The 24,130-nt window shown below is 43.4% G+C and overlaps 14 pseudogenes; all 14 read left to right on the forward strand.

The window, feature by feature from the left end:
* The first annotated feature begins 749 nt into the window (after nucleotides 1-749).
* Nucleotides 750-1,015, forward strand: LOC130289162 (U2 spliceosomal RNA; annotated as a pseudogene).
* Nucleotides 1,016-2,476: 1,461 nt separating this feature from the next.
* LOC130289508 (U2 spliceosomal RNA) lies at nucleotides 2,477-2,740 on the forward strand (annotated as a pseudogene).
* Nucleotides 2,741-4,217: 1,477 nt separating this feature from the next.
* LOC130289004 (U2 spliceosomal RNA) lies at nucleotides 4,218-4,481 on the forward strand (annotated as a pseudogene).
* Nucleotides 4,482-5,954: 1,473 nt separating this feature from the next.
* Nucleotides 5,955-6,218, forward strand: LOC130289005 (U2 spliceosomal RNA; annotated as a pseudogene).
* Nucleotides 6,219-7,693: 1,475 nt separating this feature from the next.
* On the forward strand, nucleotides 7,694-7,957 carry LOC130289006 (U2 spliceosomal RNA; annotated as a pseudogene).
* A 1,464-nt stretch (nucleotides 7,958-9,421) lies between these two features.
* Nucleotides 9,422-9,685, forward strand: LOC130289008 (U2 spliceosomal RNA; annotated as a pseudogene).
* A 1,478-nt stretch (nucleotides 9,686-11,163) lies between these two features.
* Nucleotides 11,164-11,425, forward strand: LOC130288779 (U2 spliceosomal RNA; annotated as a pseudogene).
* A 1,466-nt stretch (nucleotides 11,426-12,891) lies between these two features.
* LOC130289555 (U2 spliceosomal RNA) lies at nucleotides 12,892-13,157 on the forward strand (annotated as a pseudogene).
* Nucleotides 13,158-14,631: 1,474 nt separating this feature from the next.
* Nucleotides 14,632-14,895, forward strand: LOC130289009 (U2 spliceosomal RNA; annotated as a pseudogene).
* Nucleotides 14,896-16,366: 1,471 nt separating this feature from the next.
* On the forward strand, nucleotides 16,367-16,630 carry LOC130286073 (U2 spliceosomal RNA; annotated as a pseudogene).
* Nucleotides 16,631-18,111: 1,481 nt separating this feature from the next.
* LOC130289010 (U2 spliceosomal RNA) lies at nucleotides 18,112-18,375 on the forward strand (annotated as a pseudogene).
* Nucleotides 18,376-19,841: 1,466 nt separating this feature from the next.
* Nucleotides 19,842-20,105, forward strand: LOC130289011 (U2 spliceosomal RNA; annotated as a pseudogene).
* Nucleotides 20,106-21,577: 1,472 nt separating this feature from the next.
* Nucleotides 21,578-21,841, forward strand: LOC130289012 (U2 spliceosomal RNA; annotated as a pseudogene).
* A 1,470-nt stretch (nucleotides 21,842-23,311) lies between these two features.
* Nucleotides 23,312-23,575, forward strand: LOC130289013 (U2 spliceosomal RNA; annotated as a pseudogene).
* The last annotated feature ends 555 nt before the right edge of the window (nucleotides 23,576-24,130 follow it).

A 24,130-nucleotide genomic window follows, 5' to 3' on the forward strand; every position in this document is an offset into this window, starting at 1 on the left:
AGGATGAAGAAAGAAGCATGAAGAAAAAAAAATGTATATGGAGTTGCTGACATGAGTGCAATCTACAAAGCCGTTGAGGCTGATCCTCATGGGAGGATTATTGCACCAGGACCCTTAGCACTTTTAAAATGCCATTCAATGCCACGGGCTAGATGTAAACTGCAGATGACCATGTTGTGGTAGTTACCATGGATACCCAAGTGATGTGTGAGCTAACACATAGGCCCAACAGATTCCAAGAAGGCCAGAATCACCAGCGGCACCACCATCGATTGTCAGGTCACCCGGATTCAGCAAATACCAGAGTCCAAAATGATGCAGGTTTATACTGTTAATTTTCAGTTTATCGTTACAGTTGGTGTTATTCCATGTCGGAAGGGACGCAGCTACAGCCAGTGGGGTAACTAGAGACAGGCAGGCAGCTATGTGCAACAAAGGTAGGCGTGTTGTTTTCATATGCAGATCTGAAATATTGTCTTATATGCAAGAGGAGGAGTGATGGGGGTTCAGGCAAAAGCCAGGCTATGGATTGCATTGCTAAATGCTCCATCAGAGTGCAATGGTCGACCTGTCCTTTTTTTAAGTGATGATGTGGGTTTAGCCTGTGCTGTATGTATGTATGGGTGGCTGACTGCCACCCACCCAGAGAGTGTATGGGAGGCTGGTTGACTGCCAGCCTTCCTTCCATTCCTATGAGTAATGTGAGTGCTCATGAAGGGGACATGGTTGGGTCCACCCCTTTCCCGGTTATCCCCTCTAGGCCTTTTGGCTTAGATCAAGTGTAAAAAAAGAAAGGATCTTGCGACAGATCCCATCCTGAGGCACGTTTTTTTTTTTGTGTGAATACTTGCACTTGGGTGACTTGTGAGCACATACTGATACATACGTTCCCTATCTGGGGACCATAAATTAAATGGATTTTTGAGAAAGGGAGCTGATTTGGAAGCTTGCTTCTGTCGCCCTATGCATTGACCCGATGTGGCAGTATATTCGGGTAGTGAACAGTGCACCACCCCATTCCAGTGTTAAACAAGAAAGATTCTCATTTAATCCTCCGTGGGTGAGAATTTGAGTTTGAGAATTGGAGACCAAAATGATGAGTTGCACTGACTGGTTTATGAACGTCTATTCATTTAGCGTTTTAATGACCATGTTTGCACACTGATTGGTGTAAAAAAATAAAATAAAACTAAATAATAATAATCTAGCACACCTGTGCAGGTTTGACATGACATGACAGGTAGCTGTCTTGTGGGTGGTGCTGAATCCTGTTAAATGACGTGAGGGTCTCATGCCTATACACAAGGGTGTGTCATTGCTGTTGCTTGACCATGCATTGGTATCTGTGGTCAGTGAATGATAAAAACAAAATTTACCATCCATTGATGGATGGGAAATCCGCCATGAGGCATTTGTTTTTAGAAACTGCTGCTCACAACCAATGTTGCAATGGAGTGTCTCCATCTGCTGGTGGTATTGGAAAGGCATTAGTGCTATGACAGGGTCTGAAGAAGAAGAAGAAGACGGAAAAAAATATATATAAAAAGAAAAAGAGAGAGAGAGAGAGAGACTGACTTAGTGAGCGAGTGAGTGAGAGAGTGAGAGTGAGTGAGAGTGAATGAGTGAGTGAGTGATTGAGTGAGTGAGTGAGTGAGTGAGAACAAATGAGTTAAAGCAAGTGAGTGAGAGAGATCGAATGAATGAAAGTCTGAATGACAGAAAGAAAAAAGGATGAAGAAAGAAGCATGAAGAAAAAAAAATGTATATGGAGTTGCTGACATGAGTGCAATCTACAAAGCCGTTGAGGCTGATCCTCATGGGAGGATTATTGCACCAGGACCCTTAGCACTTTTAAAATGCCATTCAATGCCACGGGCTAGATGTAAACTGCAGATGACCATGTTGTGGTAGTTACCATGGATACCCAAGTGATGTGTGAGCTAACACATAGGCCCAACAGATTCCAAGAAGGCCAGAATCACCAGCGGCACCACCATCGATTGTCAGGTCACCCGGATTCAGCAAATACCAGAGTCCAAAATGATGCAGGTTTATACTGTTAATTTTCAGTTTATCGTTACAGTTGGTGTTATTCCATGTCGGAAGGGACGCAGCTACAGCCAGTGGGGTAACTAGAGACAGGCAGGCAGCTATGTGCAACAAAGGTAGGCGTGTTGTTTTCATATGCAGATCTGAAATATTGTCTTATATGCAAGAGGAGGAGTGATGGGGGTTCAGGCAAAAGCCAGGCTATGGATTGCATTGCTAAATGCTCCATCAGAGTGCAATGGTCGCCCGTCCGTTTTTTAAGTGATGATGTGGGTTTAGCCTGTGCTGTATGTATGTATGGGTGGCTGACTGCCACCCACCCAGAGAGTGTATGGGAGGCTGGTTGGCTGCCAGCCTTCCTTCCATTCCTATGAGTAATGTGAGTGCTCATGAAGGGGACATGGTTGGGTCCACCCCTTTCCCGGTTATCCCCTCTAGGCCTTTTGGCTTAGATCAAGTGTAAAAAAAGAAAGGATCTTGCGACAGATCGCATCCTGAGGCACGTTTTTTTTTGTGTGAATACTTGCACTTGGGTGACTTGTGAGCACATACTGATACATACATTCCCTATCTGGGGACCATAAATTAAATGGATTTTTGAGAAAGGGAGCTGATTTGGAAGCTTGCTTCTGTCGCCCTATGCATTGACCCGATGTGGCAGTATATTCGGGTAGTGAACAGTGCACCACCCCATTCCAGTGTTAAACAAGAAAGATTCTCATTTAATCCTCCGTGGGTGAGAATTTGAGTTTGAGAATTGGAGACCAAAATGATGAGTTGCACTGACTGGTTTATGAACGTCTATTCATTTAGCGTTTTAATGACCATGTTTGCACACTGATTGGTGTAAAAAAATAAAATAAAACTAAATAATAATAATCTAGCACACCTGTGCAGGTTTGACATGACATGACAGGTAGCTGTCTTGTGGGTGGTGCTGAATCCTGTTAAATGACGTGAGGGTCTCATGCCTATACACAAGGGTGTGTCATTGCTGTTGCTTGACCATGCATTGGTATCTGTGGTCAGTGAATGATAAAAACAAAATTTACCATCCATTGATGGATGGGAAATCCGCCATGAGGCATTTGTTTTTAGAAACTGCTGCTCACAACCAATGTTGCAATGGAGTGTCTCCATCTGCTGGTGGTATTGGAAAGGCATTAGTGCTATGACAGGGTCTGAAGAAGAAGAAGAAGAAGAAGAAGAAGAAGAAGACGGAAAAAAATATATATAAAAAGAAAAAGAGAGAGAGAGAGAGACTGACTTAGTGAGCGAGTGAGTGAGAGAGTGAGAGTGAGTGAGAGTGAATGAGTGAGTGAGTGATTGAGTGAGTGAGTGAGTGAGTGAGAACAAATGAGTTAAAGCAAGTGAGTGAGAGAGATCGAATGAATGAAAGTCTGAATGACAGAAAGAAAAAAGGATGAAGAAAGAAGCATGAAGAAAAAAAAATGTATATGGAGTTGCTGACATGAGTGCAATCTACAAAGCCGTTGAGGCTGATCCTCATGGGAGGATTATTGCACCAGGACCCTTAGCACTTTTAAAAAGCCATTCAATGCCACGGGCTAGATGTAAACTGCAGATGACCATGTTGTGGTAGTTACCATGGATACCCAAGTGATGTGTGAGCTAACACATAGGCCCAACAGATTCCAAGAAGGCCAGAATCACCAGCGGCACCACCATCGATTGTCAGGTCACCCGGATTCAGCAAATACCAGAGTCCAAAATGATGCAGGTTTATACTGTTAATTTTCAGTTTATCGTTACAGTTGGTGTTATTCCATGTCGGAAGGGACGCAGCTACAGCCAGTGGGGTAACTAGAGACAGGCAGGCAGCTATGTGCAACAAAGGTAGGCGTGTTGTTTTCATATGCAGATCTGAAATATTGTCTTATATGCAAGAGGAGGAGTGATGGGGGTTCAGGCAAAAGCCAGGCTATGGATTGCATTGCTAAATGCTCCATCAGAGTGCAATGGTCGCCTGTCCGTTTTTTAAGTGATGATGTGGGTTTAGCCTGTGCTGTATGTATGTATGGTTGGCTGACTGCCACCCACCCAGAAAGTGTATGGGAGGCTGGTTGGCTGCCAGCCTTCCTTCCATTCCTATGAGTAATGTGAGTGCTCATGAAGGGGACATGGTTGGGTCCACCCCTTTCCCGGTTATCCCCTCTAGGCCTTTTGGCTTAGATCAAGTGTAAAAAAAGAAAGGATCTTGCGACAGATCGCATCCTGAGGCACGTTTTTTTTTGTGTGAATACTTGCACTTGGGTGACTTGTGAGCACATACTGATACATACGTTCCCTATCTGGGGACCATAAATTAAATGGATTTTTGAGAAAGGGAGCTGATTTGGAAGCTTGCTTCTGTCGCCCTATGCATTGACCCGATGTGGCAGTATATTCGGGTAGTGAACAGTGCACCACCCCATTCCAGTGTTAAACAAGAAAGATTCTCATTTAATCCTCCGTGGGTGAGAATTTGAGTTTGAGAATTGGAGACCAAAATGATGAGTTGCACTGACTGGTTTATGAACGTCTATTCATTTAGCGTTTTAATGACCATGTTTGCACACTGATTGGTGTAAAAAAATAAAATAAAACTAAATAATAATAATCTAGCACACCTGTGCAGGTTTGACATGACATGACAGGTAGCTGTCTTGTGGGTGGTGCTGAATCCTGTTAAATGACGTGAGGGTCTCATGCCTATACACAAGGGTGTGTCATTGCTGTTGCTTGACCATGCATTGGTATCTGTGGTCAGTGAATGATAAAAACAAAATTTACCATCCATTGATGGATGGGAAATCCGCCATGAGGCATTTGTTTTTAGAAACTGCTGCTCACAACCAATGTTGCAATGGAGTGTCTCCATCTGCTGGTGGTATTGGAAAGGCATTAGTGCTATGACAGGGTCTGAAGAAGAAGAAGAAGAAGAAGAAGAAGACGGAAAAAAATATATATAAAAAGAAAAAGAGAGAGAGAGAGAGAGACTGACTTAGTGAGCGAGTGAGTGAGAGAGTGAGAGTGAGTGAGAGTGAATGAGTGAGTGAGTGATTGAGTGAGTGAGTGAGTGAGTGAGAACAAATGAGTTAAAGCAAGTGAGTGAGAGAGATCGAATGAATGAAAGTCTGAATGACAGAAAGAAAAAAGGATGAAGAAAGAAGCATGAAGAAAAAAAAATGTATATGGAGTTGCTGACATGAGTGCAATCTACAAAGCCGTTGAGGCTGATCCTCATGGGAGGATTATTGCACCAGGACCCTTAGCACTTTTAAAATGCCATTCAATGCCACGGGCTAGATGTAAACTGCAGATGACCATGTTGTGGTAGTTACCATGGATACCCAAGTGATGTGTGAGCTAACACATAGGCCCAACAGATTCCAAGAAGGTTAGAATCACCAGCGGCACCACCATCGATTGTCAGGTCACCCGGATTCAGCAAATACCAGAGTCCAAAATGATGCAGGTTTATACTGTTAATTTTCAGTTTATCGTTACAGTTGGTGTTATTCCATGTCGGAAGGGACGCAGCTACAGCCAGTGGGGTAACTAGAGACAGGCAGGCAGCTATGTGCAACAAAGGTAGGCGTGTTGTTTTCATATGCAGATCTGAAATATTGTCTTATATGCAAGAGGAGGAGTGATGGGGGTTCAGGCAAAAGCCAGGCTATGGATTGCATTGCTAAATGCTCCATCAGAGTGCAATGGTCGCCTGTCCGTTTTTTAAGTGATGATGTGGGTTTAGCCTGTGCTGTATGTATGTATGGGTGGCTGACTGCCACCCACCCAGAGAGTGTATGGGAGGCTGGTTGGCTGCCAGCCTTCCTTCCATTCCTATGAGTAATGTGAGTGCTCATGAAGGGGACATGGTTGGGTCCACCCCTTTCCCGGTTATCCCCTCTAGGCCTTTTGGCTTAGATCAAGTGTAAAAAAAGAAAGGATCTTGCGACAGATCGCATCCTGAGGCACGTTTTTTTTTGTGTGAATACTTGCACTTGGGTGACTTGTGAGCACATACTGATACATACGTTCCCTATCTGGGGACCATAAATTAAATGGATTTTTGAGAAAGGGAGCTGATTTGGAAGCTTGCTTCTGTCGCCCTATGCATTGACCCGATGTGGCAGTATATTCGGGTAGTGAACAGTGCACCACCCCATTCCAGTGTTAAACAAGAAAGATTCTCATTTAATCCTCTGTGGGTGAGAATTTGAGTTTGAGAATTGGAGACCAAAATGATGAGTTGCACTGACTGGTTTATGAACGTCTATTCATTTAGCGTTTTAATGACCATGTTTGCACACTGATTGGTGTAAAAAAATAAAATAAAACTAAATAATAATAATCTAGCACACCTGTGCAGGTTTGACATGACATGACAGGTAGCTGTCTTGTGGGTGGTGCTGAATCCTGTTAAATGACGTGAGGGTCTCATGCCTATACACAAGGGTGTGTCATTGCTGTTGCTTGACCATGCATTGGTATCTGTGGTCAGTGAATGATAAAAACAAAATTTACCATCCATTGATGGATGGGAAATCCGCCATGAGGCATTTGTTTTTAGAAACTGCTGCTCACAACCAATGTTGCAATGGAGTGTCTCCATCTGCTGGTGGTATTGGAAAGGCATTAGTGCTATGACAGGGTCTGAAGAAGAAGAAGAAGAAGAAGAAGAAGACGGAAAAAAATATATATAAAAAGAAAAAGAGAGAGAGAGAGAGAGAGACTGACTTAGTGAGCGAGTGAGTGAGAGAGTGAGAGTGAGTGAGAGTGAATGAGTGAGTGAGTGATTGAGTGAGTGAGTGAGTGAGTGAGAACAAATGAGTTAAAGCAAGTGAGTGAGAGAGATCGAATGAATGAAAGTCTGAATGACAGAAAGAAAAAAGGATGAAGAAAGAAGCATGAAGAAAAAAAAATGTATATGGAGTTGCTGACATGAGTGCAATCTACAAAGCCGTTGAGGCTGATCCTCATGGGAGGATTATTGCACCAGGACCCTTAGCACTTTTAAAATGCCATTCAATGCCACGGGCTAGATGTAAACTGCAGATGACCATGTTGTGGTAGTTACCATGGATACCCAAGTGATGTGTGAGCTAACACATAGGCCCAACAGATTCCAAGAAGGTTAGAATCACCAGCGGCACCACCATCGATTGTCAGGTCACCCGGATTCAGCAAATACCAGAGTCCAAAATGATGCAGGTTTATACTGTTAATTTTCAGTTTATCGTTACAGTTGGTGTTATTCCATGTCGGAAGGGACGCAGCTACAGCCAGTGGGGTAACTAGAGACAGGCAGGCAGCTATGTGCAACAAAGGTAGGCGTGTTGTTTTCATATGCAGATCTGAAATATTGTCTTATATGCAAGAGGAGGAGTGATGGGGGTTCAGGCAAAAGCCAGGCTATGGATTGCATTGCTAAATGCTCCATCAGAGTGCAATGGTCGCCTGTCCGTTTTTTAAGTGATGATGTGGGTTTAGCCTGTGCTGTATGTATGTATGGGTGGCTGACTGCCACCCACCCAGAGAGTGTATGGGAGGCTGGTTGGCTGCCAGCCTTCCTTCCATTCCTATGAGTAATGTGAGTGCTCATGAAGGGGACATGGTTGGGTCCACCCCTTTCCCGGTTATCCCCTCTAGGCCTTTTGGCTTAGATCAAGTGTAAAAAAAGAAAGGATCTTGCGACAGATCGCATCCTGAGGCACGTTTTTTTTTGTGTGAATACTTGCACTTGGGTGACTTGTGAGCACATACTGATACATACGTTCCCTATCTGGGGACCATAAATTAAATGGATTTTTGAGAAAGGGAGCTGATTTGGAAGCTTGCTTCTGTCGCCCTATGCATTGACCCGATGTGGCAGTATATTCGGGTAGTGAACAGTGCACCACCCCATTCCAGTGTTAAACAAGAAAGATTCTCATTTAATCCTCCGTGGGTGAGAATTTGAGTTTGAGAATTGGAGACCAAAATGATGAGTTGCACTGACTGGTTTATGAACGTCTATTCATTTAGCGTTTTAATGACCATGTTTGCACACTGATTGGTGTAAAAAAATAAAATAAAACTAAATAATAATAATCTAGCACACCTGTGCAGGTTTGACATGACATGACAGGTAGCTGTCTTGTGGGTGGTGCTGAATCCTGTTAAATGACGTGAGGGTCTCATGCCTATACACAAGGGTGTGTCATTGCTGTTGCTTGACCATGCATTGGTATCTGTGGTCAGTGAATGATAAAAACAAAATTTACCATCCATTGATGGATGGGAAATCCGCCATGAGGCATTTGTTTTTAGAAACTGCTGCTCACAACCAATGTTGCAATGGAGTGTCTCCATCTGCTGGTGGTATTGGAAAGGCATTAGTGCTATGACAGGGTCTGAAGAAGAAGAAGAAGAAGAAGAAGACGGAAAAAAATATATATAAAAAGAAAAAGAGAGAGAGAGAGAGACTGACTTAGTGAGCGAGTGAGTGAGAGAGTGAGAGTGAGTGAGAGTGAATGAGTGAGTGAGTGATTGAGTGAGTGAGTGAGTGAGAACAAATGAGTTAAAGCAAGTGAGTGAGAGAGATCGAATGAATGAAAGTCTGAATGACAGAAAGAAAAAAGGATGAAGAAAGAAGCATGAAGAAAAAAAAATGTATATGGAGTTGCTGACATGAGTGCAATCTACAAAGCCGTTGAGGCTGATCCTCATGGGAGGATTATTGCACCAGGACCCTTAGCACTTTTAAAATGCCATTCAATGCCACGGGCTAGATGTAAACTGCAGATGACCATGTTGTGGTAGTTACCATGGATACCCAAGTGATGTGTGAGCTAACACATAGGCCCAACAGATTCCAAGAAGGCCAGAATCACCAGCGGCACCACCATCGATTGTCAGGTCACCCGGATTCAGCAAATACCAGAGTCCAAAATGATGCAGGTTTATACTGTTAATTTTCAGTTTATCGTTACAGTTGGTGTTATTCCATGTCGGAAGGGACGCAGCTACAGCCAGTGGGGTAACTAGAGACAGGCAGGCAGCTATGTGCAACAAAGGTAGGCGTGTTGTTTTCATATGCAGATCTGAAATATTGTCTTATATGCAAGAGGAGGAGTGATGGGGGTTCAGGCAAAAGCCAGGCTATGGATTGCATTGCTAAATGCTCCATCAGAGTGCAATGGTCGCCCGTCCGTTTTTTAAGTGATGATGTGGGTTTAGCCTGTGCTGTATGTATGTATGGGTGGCTGACTGCCACCCACCCAGAGAGTGTATGGGAGGCTGGTTGGCTGCCAGCCTTCCTTCCATTCCTATGAGTAATGTGAGTGCTCATGAAGGGGACATGGTTGGGTCCACCCCTTTCCCGGTTATCCCCTCTAGGCCTTTTGGCTTAGATCAAGTGTAAAAAAAGAAAGGATCTTGCGACAGATCGCATCCTGAGGCACGTTTTTTTTTGTGTGAATACTTGCACTTGGGTGACTTGTGAGCACATACTGATACATACGTTCCCTATCTGGGGACCATAAATTAAATGGATTTTTGAGAAAGGGAGCTGATTTGGAAGCTTGCTTCTGTCGCCCTATGCATTGACCCGATGTGGCAGTATATTCGGGTAGTGAACAGTGCACCACCCCATTCCAGTGTTAAACAAGAAAGATTCTCATTTAATCCTCTGTGGGTGAGAATTTGAGTTTGAGAATTGGAGACCAAAATGATGAGTTGCACTGACTGGTTTATGAACGTCTATTCATTTAGCGTTTTAATGACCATGTTTGCACACTGATTGGTGTAAAAAAATAAAATAAAACTAAATAATAATAATCTAGCACACCTGTGCAGGTTTGACATGACATGACAGGTAGCTGTCTTGTGGGTGGTGCTGAATCCTGTTAAATGACGTGAGGGTCTCATGCCTATACACAAGGGTGTGTCATTGCTGTTGCTTGACCATGCATTGGTATCTGTGGTCAGTGAATGATAAAAACAAAATTTACCATCCATTGATGGATGGGAAATCCGCCATGAGGCATTTGTTTTTAGAAACTGCTGCTCACAACCAATGTTGCAATGGAGTGTCTCCATCTGCTGGTGGTATTGGAAAGGCATTAGTGCTATGACAGGGTCTGAAGAAGAAGAAGAAGAAGAAGAAGAAGAAGACGGAAAAAAATATATATAAAAAGAAAAAGAGAGAGAGAGAGAGAGAGACTGACTTAGTGAGCGAGTGAGTGAGAGAGTGAGAGTGAGTGAGAGTGAATGAGTGAGTGAGTGATTGAGTGAGTGAGTGAGTGAGTGAGAACAAATGAGTTAAAGCAAGTGAGTGAGAGAGATCGAATGAATGAAAGTCTGAATGACAGAAAGAAAAAAGGATGAAGAAAGAAGCATGAAGAAAAAAAAATGTATATGGAGTTGCTGACATGAGTGCAATCTACAAAGCCGTTGAGGCTGATCCTCATGGGAGGATTATTGCACCAGGACCCTTAGCACTTTTAAAATGCCATTCAATGCCACGGGCTAGATGTAAACTGCAGATGACCATGTTGTGGTAGTTACCATGGATACCCAAGTGATGTGTGAGCTAACACATAGGCCCAACAGATTCCAAGAAGGTTAGAATCACCAGCGGCACCACCATCGATTGTCAGGTCACCCGGATTCAGCAAATACCAGAGTCCAAAATGATGCAGGTTTATACTGTTAATTTTCAGTTTATCGTTACAGTTGGTGTTATTCCATGTCGGAAGGGACGCAGCTACAGCCAGTGGGGTAACTAGAGACAGGCAGGCAGCTATGTGCAACAAAGGTAGGCGTGTTGTTTTCATATGCAGATCTGAAATATTGTCTTATATGCAAGAGGAGGAGTGATGGGGGTTCAGGCAAAAGCCAGGCTATGGATTGCATTGCTAAATGCTCCATCAGAGTGCAATGGTCGCCTGTCCGTTTTTTAAGTGATGATGTGGGTTTAGCCTGTGCTGTATGTATGTATGGGTGGCTGACTGCCACCCACCCAGAGAGTGTATGGGAGGCTGGTTGGCTGCCAGCCTTCCTTCCATTCCTATGAGTAATGTGAGTGCTCATGAAGGGGACATGGTTGGGTCCACCCCTTTCCCGGTTATCCCCTCTAGGCCTTTTGGCTTAGATCAAGTGTAAAAAAAGAAAGGATCTTGCGACAGATCGCATCCTGAGGCACGTTTTTTTGTGTGAATACTTGCACTTGGGTGACTTGTGAGCACATACTGATACATACGTTCCCTATCTGGGGACCATAAATTAAATGGATTTTTGAGAAAGGGAGCTGATTTGGAAGCTTGCTTCTGTCGCCCTATGCATTGACCCGATGTGGCAGTATATTCGGGTAGTGAACAGTGCACCACCCCATTCCAGTGTTAAACAAGAAAGATTCTCATTTAATCCTCCGTGGGTGAGAATTTGAGTTTGAGAATTGGAGACCAAAATGATGAGTTGCACTGACTGGTTTATGAACGTCTATTCATTTAGCGTTTTAATGACCATGTTTGCACACTGATTGGTGTAAAAAAATAAAATAAAACTAAATAATAATAATCTAGCACACCTGTGCAGGTTTGACATGACATGACAGGTAGCTGTCTTGTGGGTGGTGCTGAATCCTGTTAAATGACGTGAGGGTCTCATGCCTATACACAAGGGTGTGTCATTGCTGTTGCTTGACCATGCATTGGTATCTGTGGTCAGTGAATGATAAAAACAAAATTTACCATCCATTGATGGATGGGAAATCCGCCATGAGGCATTTGTTTTTAGAAACTGCTGCTCACAACCAATGTTGCAATGGAGTGTCTCCATCTGCTGGTGGTATTGGAAAGGCATTAGTGCTATGACAGGGTCTGAAGAAGAAGAAGAAGAAGAAGAAGACGGAAAAAAATATATATAAAAAGAAAAAGAGAGAGAGAGAGAGAGACTGACTTAGTGAGCGAGTGAGTGAGAGAGTGAGAGTGAGTGAGAGTGAATGAGTGAGTGAGTGATTGAGTGAGTGAGTGAGTGAGAACAAATGAGTTAAAGCAAGTGAGTGAGAGAGATCGAATGAATGAAAGTCTGAATGACAGAAAGAAAAAAGGATGAAGAAAGAAGCATGAAGAAAAAAAAATGTATATGGAGTTGCTGACATGAGTGCAATCTACAAAGCCGTTGAGGCTGATCCTCATGGGAGGATTATTGCACCAGGACCCTTAGCACTTTTAAAATGCCATTCAATGCCACGGGCTAGATGTAAACTGCAGATGACCATGTTGTGGTAGTTACCATGGATACCCAAGTGATGTGTGAGCTAACACATAGGCCCAACAGATTCCAAGAAGGCCAGAATCACCAGCGGCACCACCATCGATTGTCAGGTCACCCGGATTCAGCAAATACCAGAGTCCAAAATGATGCAGGTTTATACTGTTAATTTTCAGTTTATCGTTACAGTTGGTGTTATTCCATGTCGGAAGGGACGCAGCTACAGCCAGTGGGGTAACTAGAGACAGGCAGGCAGCTATGTGCAACAAAGGTAGGCGTGTTGTTTTCATATGCAGATCTGAAATATTGTCTTATATGCAAGAGGAGGAGTGATGGGGGTTCAGGCAAAAGCCAGGCTATGGATTGCATTGCTAAATGCTCCATCAGAGTGCAATGGTCGCCCGTCCGTTTTTTAAGTGATGATGTGGGTTTAGCCTGTGCTGTATGTATGTATGGGTGGCTGACTGCCACCCACCCAGAGAGTGTATGGGAGGCTGGTTGGCTGCCAGCCTTCCTTCCATTCCTATGAGTAATGTGAGTGCTCATGAAGGGGACATGGTTGGGTCCACCCCTTTCCCGGTTATCCCCTCTAGGCCTTTTGGCTTAGATCAAGTGTAAAAAAAGAAAGGATCTTGCGACAGATCGCATCCTGAGGCACGTTTTTTTTTTTGTGTGAATACTTGCACTTGGGTGACTTGTGAGCACATACTGATACATACATTCCCTATCTGGGGACCATAAATTAAATGGATTTTTGAGAAAGGGAGCTGATTTGGAAGCTTGCTTCTGTCGCCCTATGCATTGACCCGATGTGGCAGTATATTCGGGTAGTGAACAGTGCACCACCCCATTCCAGTGTTAAACAAGAAAGATTCTCATTTAATCCTCCGTGGGTGAGAATTTGAGTTTGAGAATTGGAGACCAAAATGATGAGTTGCACTGACTGGTTTATGAACGTCTATTCATTTAGCGTTTTAATGACCATGTTTGCACACTGATTGGTGTAAAAAAATAAAATAAAACTAAATAATAATAATCTAGCACACCTGTGCAGGTTTGACATGACATGACAGGTAGCTGTCTTGTGGGTGGTGCTGAATCCTGTTAAATGACGTGAGGGTCTCATGCCTATACACAAGGGTGTGTCATTGCTGTTGCTTGACCATGCATTGGTATCTGTGGTCAGTGAATGATAAAAACAAAATTTACCATCCATTGATGGATGGGAAATCCGCCATGAGGCATTTGTTTTTAGAAACTGCTGCTCACAACCAATGTTGCAATGGAGTGTCTCCATCTGCTGGTGGTATTGGAAAGGCATTAGTGCTATGACAGGGTCTGAAGAAGAAGAAGAAGAAGAAGAAGAAGAAGACGGAAAAAAATATATATAAAAAGAAAAAGAGAGAGAGAGAGAGACTGACTTAGTGAGCGAGTGAGTGAGAGAGTGAGAGTGAGTGAGAGTGAATGAGTGAGTGAGTGATTGAGTGAGTGAGTGAGTGAGTGAGAACAAATGAGTTAAAGCAAGTGAGTGAGAGAGATCGAATGAATGAAAGTCTGAATGACAGAAAGAAAAAAGGATGAAGAAAGAAGCATGAAGAAAAAAAAATGTATATGGAGTTGCTGACATGAGTGCAATCTACAAAGCCGTTGAGGCTGATCCTCATGGGAGGATTATTGCACCAGGACCCTTAGCACTTTTAAAAAGCCATTCAATGCCACGGGCTAGATGTAAACTGCAGATGACCATGTTGTGGTAGTTACCATGGATACCCAAGTGATGTGTGAGCTAACACATAGGCCCAACAGATTCCAAGAAGGCCAGAATCACCAGCGGCACCACCATCGATTGTCAGGTCACCCGGATTCAGCAAATACCAGAGTCCAAAATGATGCAGGTTTATACTGTTAATTTTCAGTTTATCGTTACAGTTGGTGTTATTCCATGTCGGAAGGGACGCAGCTACAGCCAGTGGGGTAACTAGAGACAGGCAGGCAGCTATGTGCAACAAAGGTAGGCGTGTTGTTTTCATATGCAGATCTGAAATATTGTCTTATATGCAAGAGGAGGAGTGATGGGGGTTCAGGCAAAAGCCAGGCTATGGATTGCATTGCTAAATGCTCCATCAGAGTGCAATGGTCGCCTGTCCGTTTTTTAAGTGATGATGTGGGTTTAGCCTGTGCTGTATGTATGTATGGTTGGCTGACTGCCACCCACCCAGAAAGTGTATGGGAGGCTGGTTGGCTGCCAGCCTTCCTTCCATTCCTATGAGTAATGTGAGTGCTCATGAAGGGGACATGGTTGGGTCCACCCCTTTCCCGGTTATCCCCTCTAGGCCTTTTGGCTTAGATCAAGTGTAAAAAAAGAAAGGATCTTGCGACAGATCGCATCCTGAGGCACGTTTTTTTTTGTGTGAATACTTGCACTTGGGTGACTTGTGAGCACATACTGATACATACGTTCCCTATCTGGGGACCATAAATTAAATGGATTTTTGAGAAAGGGAGCTGATTTGGAAGCTTGCTTCTGTCGCCCTATGCATTGACCCGATGTGGCAGTATATTCGGGTAGTGAACAGTGCACCACCCCATTCCAGTGTTAAACAAGAAAGATTCTCATTTAATCCTCCGTGGGTGAGAATTTGAGTTTGAGAATTGGAGACCAAAATGATGAGTTGCACTGACTGGTTTATGAACGTCTATTCATTTAGCGTTTTAATGACCATGTTTGCACACTGATTGGTGTAAAAAAATAAAATAAAACTAAATAATAATAATCTAGCACACCTGTGCAGGTTTGACATGACATGACAGGTAGCTGTCTTGTGGGTGGTGCTGAATCCTGTTAAATGACGTGAGGGTCTCATGCCTATACACAAGGGTGTGTCATTGCTGTTGCTTGACCATGCATTGGTATCTGTGGTCAGTGAATGATAAAAACAAAATTTACCATCCATTGATGGATGGGAAATCCGCCATGAGGCATTTGTTTTTAGAAACTGCTGCTCACAACCAATGTTGCAATGGAGTGTCTCCATCTGCTGGTGGTATTGGAAAGGCATTAGTGCTATGACAGGGTCTGAAGAAGAAGAAGAAGAAGAAGAAGAAGACGGAAAAAAATATATATAAAAAGAAAAAGAGAGAGAGAGAGAGACTGACTTAGTGAGCGAGTGAGTGAGAGAGTGAGAGTGAGTGAGAGTGAATGAGTGAGTGAGTGATTGAGTGAGTGAGTGAGTGAGTGAGAACAAATGAGTTAAAGCAAGTGAGTGAGAGAGATCGAATGAATGAAAGTCTGAATGACAGAAAGAAAAAAGGATGAAGAAAGAAGCATGAAGAAAAAAAAATGTATATGGAGTTGCTGACATGAGTGCAATCTACAAAGCCGTTGAGGCTGATCCTCATGGGAGGATTATTGCACCAGGACCCTTAGCACTTTTAAAATACCATTCAATGCCACGGGCTAGATGTAAACTGCAGATGACCATGTTGTGGTAGTTACCATGGATACCCAAGTGATGTGTGAGCTAACACATAGGCCCAACAGATTCCAAGAAGGCCAGAATCACCAGCGGCACCACCATCGATTGTCAGGTCACCCGGATTCAGCAAATACCAGAGTCCAAAATGATGCAGGTTTATACTGTTAATTTTCAGTTTATCGTTACAGTTGGTGTTATTCCATGTCGGAAGGGACGCAGCTACAGCCAGTGGGGTAACTAGAGACAGGCAGGCAGCTATGTGCAACAAAGGTAGGCGTGTTGTTTTCATATGCAGATCTGAAATATTGTCTTATATGCAAGAGGAGGAGTGATGGGGGTTCAGGCAAAAGCCAGGCTATGGATTGCATTGCTAAATGCTCCATCAGAGTGCAATGGTCGCCTGTCCGTTTTTTAAGTGATGATGTGGGTTTAGCCTGTGCTGTATGTATGTATGGGTGGCTGACTGCCACCCACCCAGAGAGTGTATGGGAGGCTGGTTGGCTGCCAGCCTTCCTTCCATTCCTATGAGTAATGTGAGTGCTCATGAAGGGGACATGGTTGGGTCCACCCCTTTCCCGGTTATCCCCTCTAGGCCTTTTGGCTTAGATCAAGTGTAAAAAAAGAAAGGATCTTGCGACAGATCGCATCCTGAGGCACGTTTTTTTTTGTGTGAATACTTGCACTTGGGTGACTTGTGAGCACATACTGATACATACGTTCCCTATCTGGGGACCATAAATTAAATGGATTTTTGAGAAAGGGAGCTGATTTGGAAGCTTGCTTCTGTCGCCCCATGCATTGACCCGATGTGGCAGTATATTCGGGTAGTGAACAGTGCACCACCCCATTCCAGTGTTAAACAAGAAAGATTCTCATTTAATCCTCTGTGGGTGAGAATTTGAGTTTGAGAATTGGAGACCAAAATGATGAGTTGCACTGACTGGTTTATGAACGTCTATTCATTTAGCGTTTTAATGACCATGTTTGCACACTGATTGGTGTAAAAAAATAAAATAAAACTAAATAATAATAATCTAGCACACCTGTGCAGGTTTGACATGACATGACAGGTAGCTGTCTTGTGGGTGGTGCTGAATCCTGTTAAATGACGTGAGGGTCTCATGCCTATACACAAGGGTGTGTCATTGCTGTTGCTTGACCATGCATTGGTATCTGTGGTCAGTGAATGATAAAAACAAAATTTACCATCCATTGATGGATGGGAAATCCGCCATGAGGCATTTGTTTTTAGAAACTGCTGCTCACAACCAATGTTGCAATGGAGTGTCTCCATCTGCTGGTGGTATTGGAAAGGCATTAGTGCTATGACAGGGTCTGAAGAAGAAGAAGAAGAAGAAGAAGAAGAAGAAGACGGAAAAAAATATATATAAAAAGAAAAAGAGAGAGAGAGAGAGAGAGACTGACTTAGTGAGCGAGTGAGTGAGAGAGTGAGAGTGAGTGAGAGTGAATGAGTGAGTGAGTGATTGAGTGAGTGAGTGAGTGAGTGAGAACAAATGAGTTAAAGCAAGTGAGTGAGAGAGATCGAATGAATGAAAGTCTGAATGACAGAAAGAAAAAAGGATGAAGAAAGAAGCATGAAGAAAAAAAAATGTATATGGAGTTGCTGACATGAGTGCAATCTACAAAGCCGTTGAGGCTGATCCTCATGGGAGGATTATTGCACCAGGACCCTTAGCACTTTTAAAATGCCATTCAATGCCACGGGCTAGATGTAAACTGCAGATGACCATGTTGTGGTAGTTACCATGGATACCCAAGTGATGTGTGAGCTAACACATAGGCCCAACAGATTCCAAGAAGGTTAGAATCACCAGCGGCACCACCATCGATTGTCAGGTCACCCGGATTCAGCAAATACCAGAGTCCAAAATGATGCAGGTTTATACTGTTAATTTTCAGTTTATCGTTACAGTTGGTGTTATTCCATGTCGGAAGGGACGCAGCTACAGCCAGTGGGGTAACTAGAGACAGGCAGGCAGCTATGTGCAACAAAGGTAGGCGTGTTGTTTTCATATGCAGATCTGAAATATTGTCTTATATGCAAGAGGAGGAGTGATGGGGGTTCAGGCAAAAGCCAGGCTATGGATTGCATTGCTAAATGCTCCATCAGAGTGCAATGGTCGCCTGTCCGTTTTTTAAGTGATGATGTGGGTTTAGCCTGTGCTGTATGTATGTATGGGTGGCTGACTGCCACCCACCCAGAGAGTGTATGGGAGGCTGGTTGGCTGCCAGCCTTCCTTCCATTCCTATGAGTAATGTGAGTGCTCATGAAGGGGACATGGTTGGGTCCACCCCTTTCCCGGTTATCCCCTCTAGGCCTTTTGGCTTAGATCAAGTGTAAAAAAAGAAAGGATCTTGCGACAGATCGCATCCTGAGGCACGTTTTTTTTTGTGTGAATACTTGCACTTGGGTGACTTGTGAGCACATACTGATACATACGTTCCCTATCTGGGGACCATAAATTAAATGGATTTTTGAGAAAGGGAGCTGATTTGGAAGCTTGCTTCTGTCGCCCTATGCATTGACCCGATGTGGCAGTATATTCGGGTAGTGAACAGTGCACCACCCCATTCCAGTGTTAAACAAGAAAGATTCTCATTTAATCCTCCGTGGGTGAGAATTTGAGTTTGAGAATTGGAGACCAAAATGATGAGTTGCACTGACTGGTTTATGAACGTCTATTCATTTAGCGTTTTAATGACCATGTTTGCACACTGATTGGTGTAAAAAAATAAAATAAAACTAAATAATAATAATCTAGCACACCTGTGCAGGTTTGACATGACATGACAGGTAGCTGTCTTGTGGGTGGTGCTGAATCCTGTTAAATGACGTGAGGGTCTCATGCCTATACACAAGGGTGTGTCATTGCTGTTGCTTGACCATGCATTGGTATCTGTGGTCAGTGAATGATAAAAACAAAATTTACCATCCATTGATGGATGGGAAATCCGCCATGAGGCATTTGTTTTTAGAAACTGCTGCTCACAACCAATGTTGCAATGGAGTGTCTCCATCTGCTGGTGGTATTGGAAAGGCATTAGTGCTATGACAGGGTCTGAAGAAGAAGAAGAAGAAGAAGAAGACGGAAAAAAATATATATAAAAAGAAAAAGAGAGAGAGAGAGAGAGACTGACTTAGTGAGCGAGTGAGTGAGAGAGTGAGAGTGAGTGAGAGTGAATGAGTGAGTGAGTGATTGAGTGAGTGAGTGAGTGAGAACAAATGAGTTAAAGCAAGTGAGTGAGAGAGATCGAATGAATGAAAGTCTGAATGACAGAAAGAAAAAAGGATGAAGAAAGAAGCATGAAGAAAAAAAAATGTATATGGAGTTGCTGACATGAGTGCAATCTACAAAGCCGTTGAGGCTGATCCTCATGGGAGGATTATTGCACCAGGACCCTTAGCACTTTTAAAATGCCATTCAATGCCACGGGCTAGATGTAAACTGCAGATGACCATGTTGTGGTAGTTACCATGGATACCCAAGTGATGTGTGAGCTAACACATAGGCCCAACAGATTCCAAGAAGGCCAGAATTACCAGCGGCACCACCATCGATTGTCAGGTCACCCGGATTCAGCAAATACCAGAGTCCAAAATGATGCAGGTTTATACTGTTAATTTTCAGTTTATCGTTACAGTTGGTGTTATTCCATGTCGGAAGGGACGCAGCTACAGCCAGTGGGGTAACTAGAGACAGGCAGGCAGCTATGTGCAACAAAGGTAGGCGTGTTGTTTTCATATGCAGATCTGAAATATTGTCTTATATGCAAGAGGAGGAGTGATGGGGGTTCAGGCAAAAGCCAGGCTATGGATTGCATTGCTAAATGCTCCATCAGAGTGCAATGGTCGCCTGTCCGTTTTTTAAGTGATGATGTGGGTTTAGCCTGTGCTGTATGTATGTATGGGTGGCTGACTGCCACCCACCCAGAGAGTGTATGGGAGGCTGGTTGGCTGCCAGCCTTCCTTCCATTCCTATGAGTAATGTGAGTGCTCATGAAGGGGACATGGTTGGGTCCACCCCTTTCCCGGTTATCCCCTCTAGGCCTTTTGGCTTAGATCAAGTGTAAAAAAAGAAAGGATCTTGCGACAGATCGCATCCTGAGGCACGTTTTTTTTTGTGTGAATACTTGCACTTGGGTGACTTGTGAGCACATACTGATACATACGTTCCCTATCTGGGGACCATAAATTAAATGGATTTTTGAGAAAGGGAGCTGATTTGGAAGCTTGCTTCTGTCGCCCTATGCATTGACCCGATGTGGCAGTATATTCGGGTAGTGAACAGTGCACCACCCCATTCCAGTGTTAAACAAGAAAGATTCTCATTTAATCCTCCGTGGGTGAGAATTTGAGTTTGAGAATTGGAGACCAAAATGATGAGTTGCACTGACTGGTTTATGAACGTCTATTCATTTAGCGTTTTAATGACCATGTTTGCACACTGATTGGTGTAAAAAAATAAAATAAAACTAAATAATAATAATCTAGCACACCTGTGCAGGTTTGACATGACATGACAGGTAGCTTTCTTGTGGGTGGTGCTGAATCCTGTTAAATGACGTGAGGGTCTCATGCCTATACACAAGGGTGTGTCATTGCTGTTGCTTGACCATGCATTGGTATCTGTGGTCAGTGAATGATAAAAACAAAATTTACCATCCATTGATGGATGGGAAATCCGCCATGAGGCATTTGTTTTTAGAAACTGCTGCTCACAACCAATGTTGCAATGGAGTGTCTCCATCTGCTGGTGGTATTGGAAAGGCATTAGTGCTATGACAGGGTCTGAAGAAGAAGAAGAAGAAGAAGAAGACGGAAAAAAATATATATAAAAAGAAAAAGAGAGAGAGAGAGAGAGAGACTGACTTAGTGAGCGAGTGAGTGAGAGAGTGAGAGTGAGTGAGAGTGAATGAGTGAGTGAGTGATTGAGTGAGTGAGTGAGTGAGTGAGAACAAATGAGTTAAAGCAAGTGAGTGAGAGAGATCGAATGAATGAAAGTCTGAATGACAGAAAGAAAAAAGGATGAAGAAAGAAGCATGAAGAAAAAAAAATGTATATGGAGTTGCTGACATGAGTGCAATCTACAAAGCCGTTGAGGCTGATCCTCATGGGAGGATTATTGCACCAGGACCCTTAGCACTTTTAAAATGCCATTCAATGCCACGGGCTAGATGTAAACTGCAGATGACCATGTTGTGGTAGTTACCATGGATACCCAAGTGATGTGTGAGCTAACACATAGGCCCAACAGATTCCAAGAAGGCCAGAATCACCAGCGGCACCACCATCGATTGTCAGGTCACCCGGATTCAGCAAATACCAGAGTCCAAAATGATGCAGGTTTATACTGTTAATTTTCAGTTTATCGTTACAGTTGGTGTTATTCCATGTCGGAAGGGACGCAGCTACAGCCAGTGGGGTAACTAGAGACAGGCAGGCAGCTATGTGCAACAAAGGTCGGTGTGTTGTTTTCATATGCAGATCTGAAATATTGTCTTATATGCAAGAGGAGGAGTGATGGGGGTTCAGGCAAAAGCCAGGCTATGGATTGCATTGCTAAATGCTCCATCAGAGTGCAATGGTTGCCTGTCCTTTTTTTAAGTGATGATGTGGGTTTAGCCTGTGCTGTATGTATGTATGGGTGGCTGACTGCCACCCACCCAGAGAGTGTATGGGAGGCTGGTTGGCTGCCAGCCTTCCTTCCATTCCTATGAGTAATGTGAGTGCTCATGAAGGGGACATGGTTGGGTCCACCCCTTTCCCGGTTATCCCCTCTAGGCCTTTTGGCTTAGATCAAGTGTAAAAAAAGAAAGGATCTTGCGACAGATCGCATCCTGAGGCACGTTTTTTTTTGTGTGAATACTTGCACTTGGGTGACTTGTGAGCACATACTGATACATACGTTCCCTATCTGGGGACCATAAATTAAATGGATTTTTGAGAAAGGGAGCTGATTTGGAAGCTTGCTTCTGTCGCCCTATGCATTGACCCGATGTGGCAGTATATTCGGGTAGTGAACAGTGCACCACCCCATTCCAGTGTTAAACAAGAAAGATTCTCATTTAATCCTCCGTGGGTGAGAATTTGAGTTTGAGAATTGGAGACCAAAATGATGAGTTGCACTGACTGGTTTATGAACGTCTATTCATTTAGCGTTTTAATGACCATGTTTGCACACTGATTGGTGTAAAAAAATAAAATAAAACTAAATAATAATAATCTAGCACACCTGTGCAGGTTTGACATGACATGACAGGTAGCTGTCTTGTGGGTGGTGCTGAATCCTGTTAAATGACGTGAGGGTCTCATGCCTATACACAAGGGTGTGTCATTGCTGTTGCTTGACCATGCATTGGTATCTGTGGTCAGTGAATGATAAAAACAAAATTTACCATCCATTGATGGATGGGAAATCCGCCATGAGGCATTTGTTTTTAGAAACTGCTGCTCACAACCAATGTTGCAATGGAGTGTCTCCATCTGCTGGTGGTATTGGAAAGGCATTAGTGCTATGACAGGGTCTGAAGAAGAAGAAGAAGAAGAAGAAGACGGAAAAAAATATATATAAAAAGAAAAAGAGAGAGAGAGAGAGAGAGAGACTGACTTAGTGAGCGAGTGAGTGAGAGAGTGAGAGTGAGTGAGAGTGAATGAGTGAGTGAGTGATTGAGTGAGTGAGTGAGTGAGAACAAATGAGTTAAAGCAAGTGAGTGAGAGAGATCGAATGAATGAAAGTCTGAATGACAGAAAGAAAAAAGGATGAAGAAAGAAGCATGAAGAAAAAAAAATGTATATGGAGTTGCTGACATGAGTGCAATCTACAAAGCCGTTGAGGCTGATCCTCATGGGAGGATTATTGCACCAGGACCCTTAGCACTTTTAAAATGCCATTCAATGCCACGGGCTAGATGTAAACTGCAGATGACCATGTTGTGGTAGTTACCATGGATACCCAAGTGATGTGTGAGCTAACACATAGGCCCAACAGATTCCAAGAAGGCCAGAATCACCAGCGGCACCACCATCGATTGTCAGGTCACCCGGATTCAGCAAATACCAGAGTCCAAAATGATGCAGGTTTATACTGTTAATTTTCAGTTTATCGTTACAGTTGGTGTTATTCCATGTCGGAAGGGACGCAGCTACAGCCAGTGGGGTAACTAGAGACAGGCAGGCAGCTATGTGCAACAAAGGTAGGCGTGTTGTTTTCATATGCAGATCTGAAATATTGTCTTATATGCAAGAGGAGGAGTGATGGGGGTTCAGGCAAAAGCCAGGCTATGGATTGCATTGCTAAATGCTCCATCAGAGTGCAATGGTCGCCTGTCCTTTTTTTAAGTGATGATGTGGGTTTAGCCTGTGCTGTATGTATGTATGGGTGGCTGACTGCCACCCACCCAGAGAGTGTATGGGAGGCTGGTTGGCTGCCAGCCTTCCTTCCATTCCTATGAGTAATGTGAGTGCTCATGAAGGGGACATGGTTGGGTCCACCCCTTTCCCGGTTATCCCCTCTAGGCCTTTTGGCTTAGATCAAGTGTAAAAAAAGAAAGGATCTTGCGACAGATCGCATCCTGAGGCACGTTTTTTTTTGTGTGAATACTTGCACTTGGGTGACTTGTGAGCACATACTGATACATACGTTCCCTATCTGGGGACCATAAATTAAATGGATTTTTGAGAAAGGGAGCTGATTTGGAAGCTTGCTTCTGTCGCCCTATGCATTGACCCGATGTGGCAGTATATTCGGGTAGTGAACAGTGCACCACCCCATTCCAGTGTTAAACAAGAAAGATTCTCATTTAATCCTCCGTGGGTGAGAATTTGAGTTTGAGAATTGGAGACCAAAATGATGAGTTGCACTGACTGGTTTATGAACGTCTATTCATTTAGCGTTTTAATGACCATGTTTGCACACTGATTGGTGTAAAAAAATAAAATAAAACTAAATAATAATAATCTAGCACACCTGTGCAGGTTTGACATGACATGACAGGTAGCTGTCTTGTGGGTGGTGCTGAATCCTGTTAAATGACGTGAGGGTCTCATGCCTATACACAAGGGTGTGGCATTGCTGTTGCTTGACCATGCATTGGTATCTGTGGTCAGTGAATGATAAAAACAAAATTTACCATCCATTTATGGATGGGAAATCCGCCATGAGGCATTTGTTTTTAGAAACTGCTGCTCACAACCAATGTTGCAATGGAGTGTCTCCATCTGCTGGTGGTATTGGAAAGGCATTAGTGCTATGACAGGGTCTGAAGAAGAAGAAGAAGAAGAAGAAGAAGAAGACGGAAAAAAATATATATAAAAAGAAAAAGAG

The sequence above is a fragment of the Hyla sarda genome, chromosome 8 (genome assembly GCF_029499605.1).
Source record: "Hyla sarda isolate aHylSar1 chromosome 8, aHylSar1.hap1, whole genome shotgun sequence".
In the NCBI taxonomy this organism is placed as follows: Eukaryota; Metazoa; Chordata; class Amphibia; order Anura; family Hylidae; genus Hyla; species Hyla sarda.